Source organism: Gobio gobio (assembly GCF_949357685.1).
Source record: "Gobio gobio genome assembly, chromosome: 13".
NCBI lineage: Eukaryota > Metazoa > Chordata > Actinopteri > Cypriniformes > Gobionidae > Gobio > Gobio gobio.
In genome coordinates this window covers 38,386,014-38,396,528 of record NC_137106.1, presented here as the reverse complement: position 1 = coordinate 38,396,528, position 10,515 = coordinate 38,386,014, and the positions used below count along the sequence as shown (strand labels likewise).

The 10,515-nt window shown below is 38.3% G+C and overlaps 1 protein-coding gene across 2 annotated transcripts in view; it reads right to left on the bottom strand.

Moving 5' to 3' along the window:
• Positions 1-10,515, bottom strand: part of ctbp2a (C-terminal binding protein 2a) — a gene marked incomplete at its 5' end in the record, with an annotated part of 77,242 nt that overhangs the window by 27,547 nt on the left and 39,180 nt on the right. The gene's annotated exons all lie outside the window — the stretch shown is intronic.

Sequence of the window (10,515 nt, the reverse complement as noted above, 5' to 3'; positions counted from 1 at the left end):
TTGAACATGACCTTGAGTTCACTGTACTAAAATGGCCCCCACAGTCACCAGATCTCAACCCAATAGAGCATCTTTGGGATGTGGTGGAACAGGAGCTTCGGGCCCTGGATGTGCATCCCACAAATCTCCATCAACTGCAAGATGCTATCCTATCAATATGGGCCAACATTTCTAAAGAATGCTTTCAGCACCTTGTTGAATCAATGCCACGTAGAATTAAGGCAGATCTGAAGGCGAAAGGGGGTCAAACACAGTATTAGTATGGTGTTCCTAATAATTATTTAGGTGAGTGTATATACATTGTGTGTGTGTGTGTATATACATTGTGTGTGTGTGTGGTGTGTGGTGTGTGGTGTGTGGTGTGTGGTGTGTGGTGTGTGGTGTGTGGTGTGTGTGTGTGTGTGTGTGTGTGTGTGTGTGTGTGTGTGTGTGTGTGTGTGTGTGTGTGTGTGTGTGTGTGACACACACACACACACATACACACACATACTTAAACAAAGTTATCTATTATTTAAATTATTTTAGTTCAAACAAATAATCTATTGGATTTTTAATTAGTAATAATACTGGAAATTATACAGCTATAATAAAACTGCATAGGAGCAATAAATTAATAAACACTCTTTTACTCAAAGACAAAGGCTTCTAGTTCATTAGATAAGTAATGTTTCAAAGACTATCAGGAAATCTTTCTTGCCGTTTCAACACAACAATGCAAACAATGTATAGGCACCGCCGATGTCCAATACATCACATAAAACCAAATGCTTAAGTTCTGTTAACCCTGAAGCTCTTTCTCCATCAGCCCATCTTTGTTCTTGAAGACGAGTATGACACCCATTTGTTTATTCAACGTTTGGTCTCTGTGACTTTGTGCAAACATTTAGTATGCGCAACGCACACAGAAAGGGCCAAACAGGCAAGATTGACAAATTGCAACAAACTGCATATACATGCAATGTGTGGTACACATTTACAACAAGTAGGCCTACATGCATTCATTTAGCAGATGCTGTTCTCCAAAGTGATTTACAAATGAAAAATGCTACAGCATAAGCGATTCACAAGTTGTTTAACATTTTATGAAGATATCAGACTCTAGTAGTTGTTTACATACAGCTCTCGTCTACACGCTGCACAGGGCAAATTGATTATTCATGTGTTCAAACAAAAAAAATATCACACCAATTTCTGATTCTTTAATGCTAATATGCCATGTGGGACAGATGTAAACGTCAGAGATAGGTCAGATAAGATGTCCTACCGTAGACAAGGATTACAGTACACTCATTCATTCATTTCTGCAGGATTATGTTCTGATGGAGACCGCTAACCCCAAACCCCCCACCCCGTCCTTTCCCATTGGGCCCGTCCTGCACAGATGGCTAGTGGGATTTTACCTCTCTAATCTCTTTTCTTTCATTCCCTCTCTCAGCCTTCTCTTTTCAATTCTAAAACCCTCAGTAAATGAATATGCTGAGTTGGAGAAATAGCCACTGAAATGACTTTTGCTTTTGAGAGTCTTTTGCCCTCCATTCTCATTCATTATTTCCTCTCTTTGCCCAACTCCATGTTGATTTTCCTCCAAATTTCCTTTAGAGTCTGATCAAATTTCTACAGAATAATGGTCACAGACAGCATACAAGTCATGTTTATGTTGAAGCAACCACCTTTGTTCTCTTGGGCAGTCTTGCCAAGACTAAATAAACCTGTAATATGAATAAAACTTTACCAGACACAAAGATGTCAAAAATCATATTTTTTGTTTCAGCAACTATATGAATAAAACTTTACCAGACACAAAGATGTCAACAATCATATTTTTTGTTTCAGCAACTATAAATATAGAATTTATATAAATCGGAAAAAAACAGTACCATGATACAAAAATAAAATGAGACACCATGAGCAACAGACCAATTCATAAACTGATATTTGGCCACTTCAGATTATTGAATTTAACTGAATATTTATATTAATTTTCTTTTACTTTTTGTGTATCTCATATGTCATTATTAAATTGTATTATGTTTATACGTATATTGGCATCATATCAACAATTGGCATATACATACATGCATACATATATATACACACACACACACACACGCAAGTTTTACAAGAAGTCTCTTATACGCTGCATTAAATTTCATTTAAAAAAATAATTAAAACAGTAATATTGTAAAACAATATTACAATTTAAAATAATTGTAATTTCATTTTTACTGTTGAAGGTTTTTTGAACATGTAGTATAATGGTAACAAGTATTTGTAATAAATATAAAAATGTAATGTATTCCTGTCAAAGCTGAATTTTCAGCATCATTTCTCCAGTCTTCAGTGTCACACGATCCTTCAGAAATCATTCTAATATGATGATTTGCTGCTCAACAAACATCTCTAAATATTATCAATGTTGACAACAGTTTTTGCTGCTTAAAATGTTATACACACATACAAATCCATATGGCAAAATACCATACTTCGAAACCACAATTTGATAAATACCATGGTACTGAATAATTTTTATATTTTGTTAACCAAAATATGCAACAGGCTACTCAAAATAAACCATAGTATTACCATTATAAGTGTTCAAAAAAACCTTTAACAGTAAAAATGAAATAAACAGAGTACGTTCCACCTTTCGGCCCTTTTATCCTTAAATGCTCCATATAGGCTATCTATCGAGTTAAACCTAACTATCATGATTAAAGACTTGTTTGCCATTGAAAAATAATGACAGCACCACAATATTTGCTGAATTGTGATTGATCTTGTCCTTCCATCTATTTAACCATATAAAATCACCTTTACACTGAAAGACAATTAACAATAACATTTTTCAGAGGCTGAAAAAAAAAAAAAAAAAAAAAAAAAAATCACATGCTAATTGTCAAGCCATTGACAAAGTGGATCTGATGCCGCATTTCATTACACAGAATCAAGCACTATTAACCTGTGTGTATAAAGAAACACTGTGGCCAAGAATGAAATAGTTTGACTAAACAGCCTGCACTAGAGCAAAGCATCCCATGAAGCGTCCTTTCAGTGCAACACTTCTGATCCATGACCAGGGAGCGGCTTATCCCAGACTACAGGATGATCACTCTAAACGCCCTCAGTCCTAAGAGCTCTCATTAAAAAAACAACAACTTCAAAAGCATCAAAAATCAATATCAAATAACACACCAGATACATTCAAACACAAACAACAATGCACGAACATATGGACACACCTGACCTGGAACACTCTCATATGGTCTGACCGTGACACCCATCGCCATGACTACGTAATCCCTTCTTACTAGAAAGGAAGGTCTTCTGCCAGGGTCGCCCCTGCATGTCCATATATAGACGCAATTAGTCTTGGGGGCATTTGGAATGACTATATATGGTGAAGGAATAAGGAAGCTGGCTCTTTTCAGATTAGTTCATTGAGATGCATTAGACCATAAGGAACGATACATTATTGTGTATGATGTGCATGCTTTCTAAAAGAGAGAGCACAATAACAATAATTATAATAAAAAAATCAAAGCAGTCGTTGCAACCAAAAACAGGTCACCTAGCAACACACAATTAAGGAATACCCTGCGAGCCCACAGTCTACAGCCTGTCCATTAGCAGACGAAATTACTGGCTAAACAAACAGCCATCACCCACATGCAAATGACTTTGTTGTGCATAAGAGAAGCGCTCATATTCTGCTCGAGACAGCTTGCCCACTGGGGTTTTCACAGATGTTTAGGACATGAGCAATGTACTCTGACTCTATCCAACCTGAAACATCTGGAGTCAGAGAAGACTGGGGCACTGGAGAAATTGTTTCATTATTTGGAACGAAAGCCAGCTAAACCCATTAACTCAAGTGAGACGGCAGAAAAGGTGTAACAGAAGCAAAGGGAAGGGGGGAAAAAAAGACACAAAGGGAAAATGGAAGCCTTTGAAAGAGAAACTAAACGAGAGGATGCATGAGATAGACAGGAAGTCGTGGATTAGAGTCTGTCGTAAAAAGAGGAGTTAAAAGATTACAATGCTCCTCGTTTCTAGAGATGGAAGGGATGGCCAACCAGTCCTTCAACAACTGACTAGCTAATTTAGAGAAGAAAAAAAAAGCACATTTGCGCTATAAATAATTATTTCATGATACATACCATTAACATTAAACAGAATAACTCATACCGAGATTTTGGTCACACTGCCCAACCCTACTGAAGCTGCTCTCTAACCAGGCACTGAACCAGTCAGCCTTTAATAATGTTTATCACCGCTCATTTCTCTCCCACCCCAGAGGCTCTCCAATCATATCCATACACTCTGATTACCATCACCGCAATGTGATTAGCTTGACTATGGTGATGTGTTGTTTAATTTCCTGCCGGGGTCTGACACTGCATCTCCATTTCGGCTCAAAGTAAAACTCCCTGCGCTGCCTCCCCTCCCCCTCAGTGCAGTCATTGGTCATCGTTCTGAAACAGCCAATGTGGGCTGGAAACTGTCTCTAACACCAGCTGCACCAGGTGGGATTCAAGAAAACAGAAATATGACACCATAACCCTTAACAGTCTTTACACTATCTGCAAAACATCAGTCCTGCAACAACATTTGATTATGATCAAGATATTTTTGATGAAATCAGAGAGCTCTCCGACCTCTCCATAGACAGCAATTTAATTAAAAGGATTACTTTGATCTATATATGTGCATTTTAAAGGGATAGTTCACCCTGAAGTGAAAATAAAGCCATCTTTTACTCACCCTGCTGTTGTTCTAATGCCCTATGTCCTTCTATCTTTTTCGGACCTCAAAAATAGAAATGTAAAAAAGTAGTCCTGCACGCGCTCCTTCCTATAATGGCAGTGAATAGTGACCAGGCTTAAACATTACAAAAAATATACAAAAGTATCACGCAATGATACAGTGAGACGCGCACTATATATGGAAAGTGTTCAGGAGGCATACTATAGGGTTTTGCGAGAAATAAATCGTATTATTCAGTTAAAATAATGAGCTTGGCCGTTACTCTGCGCACGTGCGAGCCGTCAGCACTGACTCAGCAGCCCCTCACGCAATGTTGTCATGACAACGGTACACAATATGCACTTCAGGAGGTTTTATCCAGGGCTTAAAAACGAAAAAAAATATCAATCGGTTCACTCCGAGCAGAATCGATATTATAGCGTTTCCGTTTTTGCGTTCCTCAATAAACATTACTGTTCCGAAAACGGTTTGATAAGAAAAAATACGTTATTTTAATTCGGCCTATACTTTAAACAAATATGTATAAATAGACTTATATTCACTCAATAATAATATAACGCATGGTAATTAAAATTGAATATTTATTTCATAACATTTTTAAAACCAGAAATACATGCATTAATTACAAAGCATAAACAGCGGACCTGTTTTAATGGAGCGTTAGACAATCTAAAGTGGCCCTCTTATGCCGAATTATTTTCAGAAGAGTGATAACATTCTTTGTACATAACTTTTTTTCAACACGACTTGTTTTAAAAATTGCATGAATAAAGAATAAATAAACTGGATAACCATTGCTCTTTTAATGCACCGTCAACTGCTAATTTCAAAGCAAACACTGCGCAACATGTCCTTGCATCACATAATAAAATTCAGTCAGCTAATAAAGCTTGATCATTTAATGCAATATAACATACAATTTAATACGAAGCATCAACCATCTATATAGAAAACATTGACCTGTCCTGTATTGGCAATCTGAAAGACTATAGGAAAAACGTTTGATAGATGCTAGTAGCCTGCTTGGACAGGCTTAAACAAAATCCATAAACTAGCCTAAATCAGTCTATTTGAGCTTAAAGTCCGTACTGCTTATTTAAACGTTCGAAAAGAATGTCCTCCAATACCTGCGCTTTATTGTAGACCTCAGTGGGTAAAGAAATGTACTTGAGGCATGAAAATGCGCGCTCTACACTGACTTGCGTACCGGTAGATTCATAGATGACTGGTGCGCGGGCATTTCACTCACGCTTGATCCGTCAACGTCACATGCTGTACTACTCATTTCATGATTGGTCACTGCCAAATTAAAATATTAAAGAGAACGATAAAATAACGTTATTAACCGGTTAATGGTCATTTCAAATTAACGTTTCTGTTCAGAACGATTCAAATTGATTTTGATTTCATTTCCGTTTTTGTTTCCTCTTAAAATTTCGTTCGTTTCCGGTTTTCGTTTTCGTTCCTTGAACCGGTTCAGAGCCCTGGTTTTATCATTAGTATTACTGTATTATTTCTTATCATATACCTTATAGAAAAGCCGAGAGTCACGTTTGTTTCTATTGAGCCCGATTTCTCAAAATGGTGTGTGTGTGCTTATCCTGGGTACCATGACAATAGTACAAGTTATAGTAAGCATGAGCGCCGGCGCCTGCTGATGGCTCGCACTCAAAGTAACGACCGAGCTCTGTATTTTGACTGAATAATATGGTTTCTTTCTCGAAAAACCTTATAGTATGCCTCCTGAACACTTTCCATATATGTTGCGCGTCTCACTGTATCATTATGGGATACTTTTGTATATTTTTTGTAATGTTTTAGCCTGGTCACTATCCACTGCCATTATAGGAAGGAGCGCATGCAGGACTATTTTTTTTTTAATTTCTGCTTTTGAGGTCCGAAAAAGGTAGAAGGACATAGGGCACTGGAACAACAGCAGGGTGAGTAAAAGAAGGCTTTATTTTCATTTCAGGGTGAACTATCCCTTTAAGATGTTTGAAGGCTAAAAAAAGTATTAATAAATAGCTTTCAAAGCCATGTTAGTGGGCAGTAGATTATCGGTCATGCCTGCTCTCTCCTCATTTCATGACTCTCATTTCTATCGCTCTTTCTTTTTCTCTCAGTCTCCTTCTCTTGCCCTGTCTCTTCCCTTCCTAAAGCGGAGCTCTGTCTGGTAGTCTTTTCATTGTTTAATATTTCTATCCTGAAACAGCTGTCAAATATGAAGTTTAGTTTAGCTACTTACATGTCGCACCGTTTACTGAACCGTCGCGCGACTCGCACACAGCAGCTTCTGTGAACATAAAGCCTGCCTACTTTAATTTGATTGGTCATCTCAAATATTTTGACATTGATGAGCATAACAGACCGCAGGCATGGCAGCTCAGGTAAGATATCCTTGCAGCGCTAAAGTGTTAATACTCTATTAGTCAATACGCGTATTAATTTACACCTCGGAAAAATACAGAGGTCCAGACCTCAGGGACCTCATTACTGACTACGGCCATGAATACAGTTGTGTAGGCAGCCTATAGTTTACCTTAACACTTAATTTTACATGGTCCCAACTCGCAGCTATTAAGTCTGGTTCAGTTCGCCACAGAGCCTTTACTGTACACATGATGTTGCGCTTGTATAAAATTCAAATGGATAAAGCGACTGCCTGGTGGTCGTTATCACTTCAATAGAACGGCGAAAGCGCCGAACGAATTCGTCAGTGCTGTGCATGAGACAATCCAGCTGCTCTCCCGCTGCGACTGCTGGATGCGCGCAGTTTAAACAAGTAGCTCCATTTCATCACCTGTCTTTTGGTGTTTGTTCCATGCACCCGCAGCACTCCAGTAAATAACATGCGTTTGTGTAAGAAAAATATCCATGTTTAAAACGTGATAAAGTAAAGTTTCGGCCAATCGCCTTCCATATTTAATTTATGGAAAAAGTGTTGAAAGTGCCTCTGCAGTTCAAAATGCTAACGCTACCAGTACGCTCGTCAGACGCCACGTACGCATTTTGACATGCGAGAGGCACTTTCAACACTTTTTCCACGGAAGGCAATCAGCCGGTACTTTATCACGTTTTAAATATGGATATTTTTCTTACACAATTGCATCGATTGACTTCAAAAGGCCTTTATTAACCCCCCAGAGCCGTATGGAGATGTTATTTGACGGACAGATGCATTTTTTATTGACTTCAAAAACAGAGTAACAGTTACTGCCATTATAAAGCTTGGATTAGCCTGGACTTTTTAATATAACTCTGATTTTATTCGTCTGAAAGAAGAATGTCATATACACCTAGGATGACTTGAGGGTCAGTAAATCATGGGCTAATTTTCATTTTTGGGTGAACTATCTCTTTAATATGTAGGGGCGTGGTGGTGTTTGGAGAGCGGCCCACCAAAAACAGTTTAGGTGCTCCCGATCGACTGTCAATCATTTCCTCGGCCAATCCCGGGCCCCCTCCGGGCTCGGGCCTTCGGGCTTCAGCCCCACCTAGACCTTATGTTAAGGTCCAGCCTATGAGAAGAAATTGTTTTAGAAAGTTGTTATTTGGGGTTGCGTACAAATTTTAAGAAAAAAGGATATTTTATTAGCTTTTGGATGAAGGGCGCCTCCATCTTGCAATACCACAGCGTGTGAGGTCACGGAGGTGGTTTGCTCCGTTGGCCAGTGAAGTAATTCAAGCATTTCTTTACTTTTTTAACACTCGCTTGATTTGAAATGGAGGAAGACAAACTGCTGAAAGGACTGTTGAGCCCATAATAAGTCAAATTGCTTATGCATTTGAGCCAATACGGCAAGCAGTACTACCGCTACTGGTGGAATAAGTCATGAACCCGCTGGTTTGGGGTGAACAGTGGGTCGAAAACACTACCTAGTGTAAGTGTGGATGGTGTGCGCCGATGCCCACAGTGTCCGGGTCCATTTGCTGTCAGGAGGCTGATCTGAACCAAGTACTGCGTCACCGCGGTGTGTACATTTAGCACACTATGCTGGGAGGTGGACGTATTGGAGGTGGCAGTGCTTTCTCTTAAAGATGCCCGAGCGGAAACACTGGAGCGTCCTGTTATAATTTGGATGAATATCCAACATCAAACCGTCTACATCGCAAAGTTTTGATCATTGTATCCCAATTTATTTTTCATAATGCGCGGCCAACGTGATGTAAACAAACAATGCCACATACATTTTTGCTCATGTGGCATCTTGTTATGTCAGACCTTTCAGACACATTTGCATTACACTGGCTCGTTCTCCAGTAGTGGTAACATATTTTATGTTCACCTGCAAATACAATTAGCTTACCTGCTGTTAACAGGACGCTCCAGTGTTTCCGCTTTTATATTACTTCACTGGCCAACGGAGCAAACCACCTCTGTGACATCACACGCTGTGGTATTGCAAGATGGTGGCACCCTTGCTCCAAAAGCTATAACAAAACATCCTTTTTTTCTTTCTAATGGAAATCAATTTACCAATTAATTAATTTATGGATTAATTTAACAATGTCTTTACCACCTTTCTGGGCCTTGAAAGTGGTCATTGTGTTTCAGTCTATGTGGGGTCAGAGAGCTCTCTGATTTCATCAAAAATATCTTAATTTGTGTTCTGAAGATGAACAAGGGTCTTACAGTACGGTTTGGAACGACAAGAGGGTGAGTAATTAATGGCAGAATTTTCATTTTTGGGTGAACTAACCCTTTAATTCTATTTAAGGCTTTTGCATTATGAGAATTGTTTTGCTTCAATGTAGTGTAAATAATGTCACTCAACTGTAGATGAACTACATATTCAGTTATTTCTCACATTGAAATTTCCCATTGAAGTTTCTGCTTGGCAAAGACAGTTAACTGTCACTCTTCCTGTGCTGGTCCAGTCCCATCATTCTGATCAAGCCTGTATACTCCTCAAAGTGACAATTCACATCAAACATGCATCAAGGGGCTCTACCACTAACTGACAGGCTACACTTCACTCACAGTATCTTAGTCAAACAGATCAGCTGCGACGGGCAGATAGTGACAGAGTTTTAAGCTAGCAAAGACAAGCCATGAAAATAAAAAATAAGACATGTCACTCTAAATTCATTTAAATATGCCTACAAGAGAACATACATAATATAAAAGCAATGTAATATAGAATTTCAAGCCAAAAAACTAACAGTCAGTGACACCCTGAAGCTGATAATACTGCATAAATGTGACTGACTAATAACATAACAGGCCACTGAACCACAAGGCAACATAATGAAAACATACTTGCACATTCTAGCACAATTTACACGCCACTCATTGTAAAAAGAAAGCTCAAAGTAAGTTTACTTTTAAATAAAAAAAAGCAATATTCAGTGGTATGCGATTCTGCAATGACATGGTATAAAAAGATGAGGGACGACAAGCTAACATAATTTTCTTTTTTTTTTCTAATCCTTTATGTACAAAAAAAGCTGGAACAAAACAAAGCCAAACTAGTTCCATAAGCTTTGATCTGAAAGAATCATCTTTAATAAAATAAGATGAGTCTTGCTCAACATTAGACAAAGGAAAGAACAGGGATGATATCTCAGTACTAGATGAATACGACTAGGAATATCATTAGCAACTCCATTCATTACTATTTCAGCAACAAAACAAACAGCACTGTTTATTCTTCAAAGGAGGTGTATCAGTGTAGCACTTCTAAAAAGCGAAGTTGAAAGGGAAAAATATAACTTGAATCAATGAACCTACAATCATATGATTCAGACACA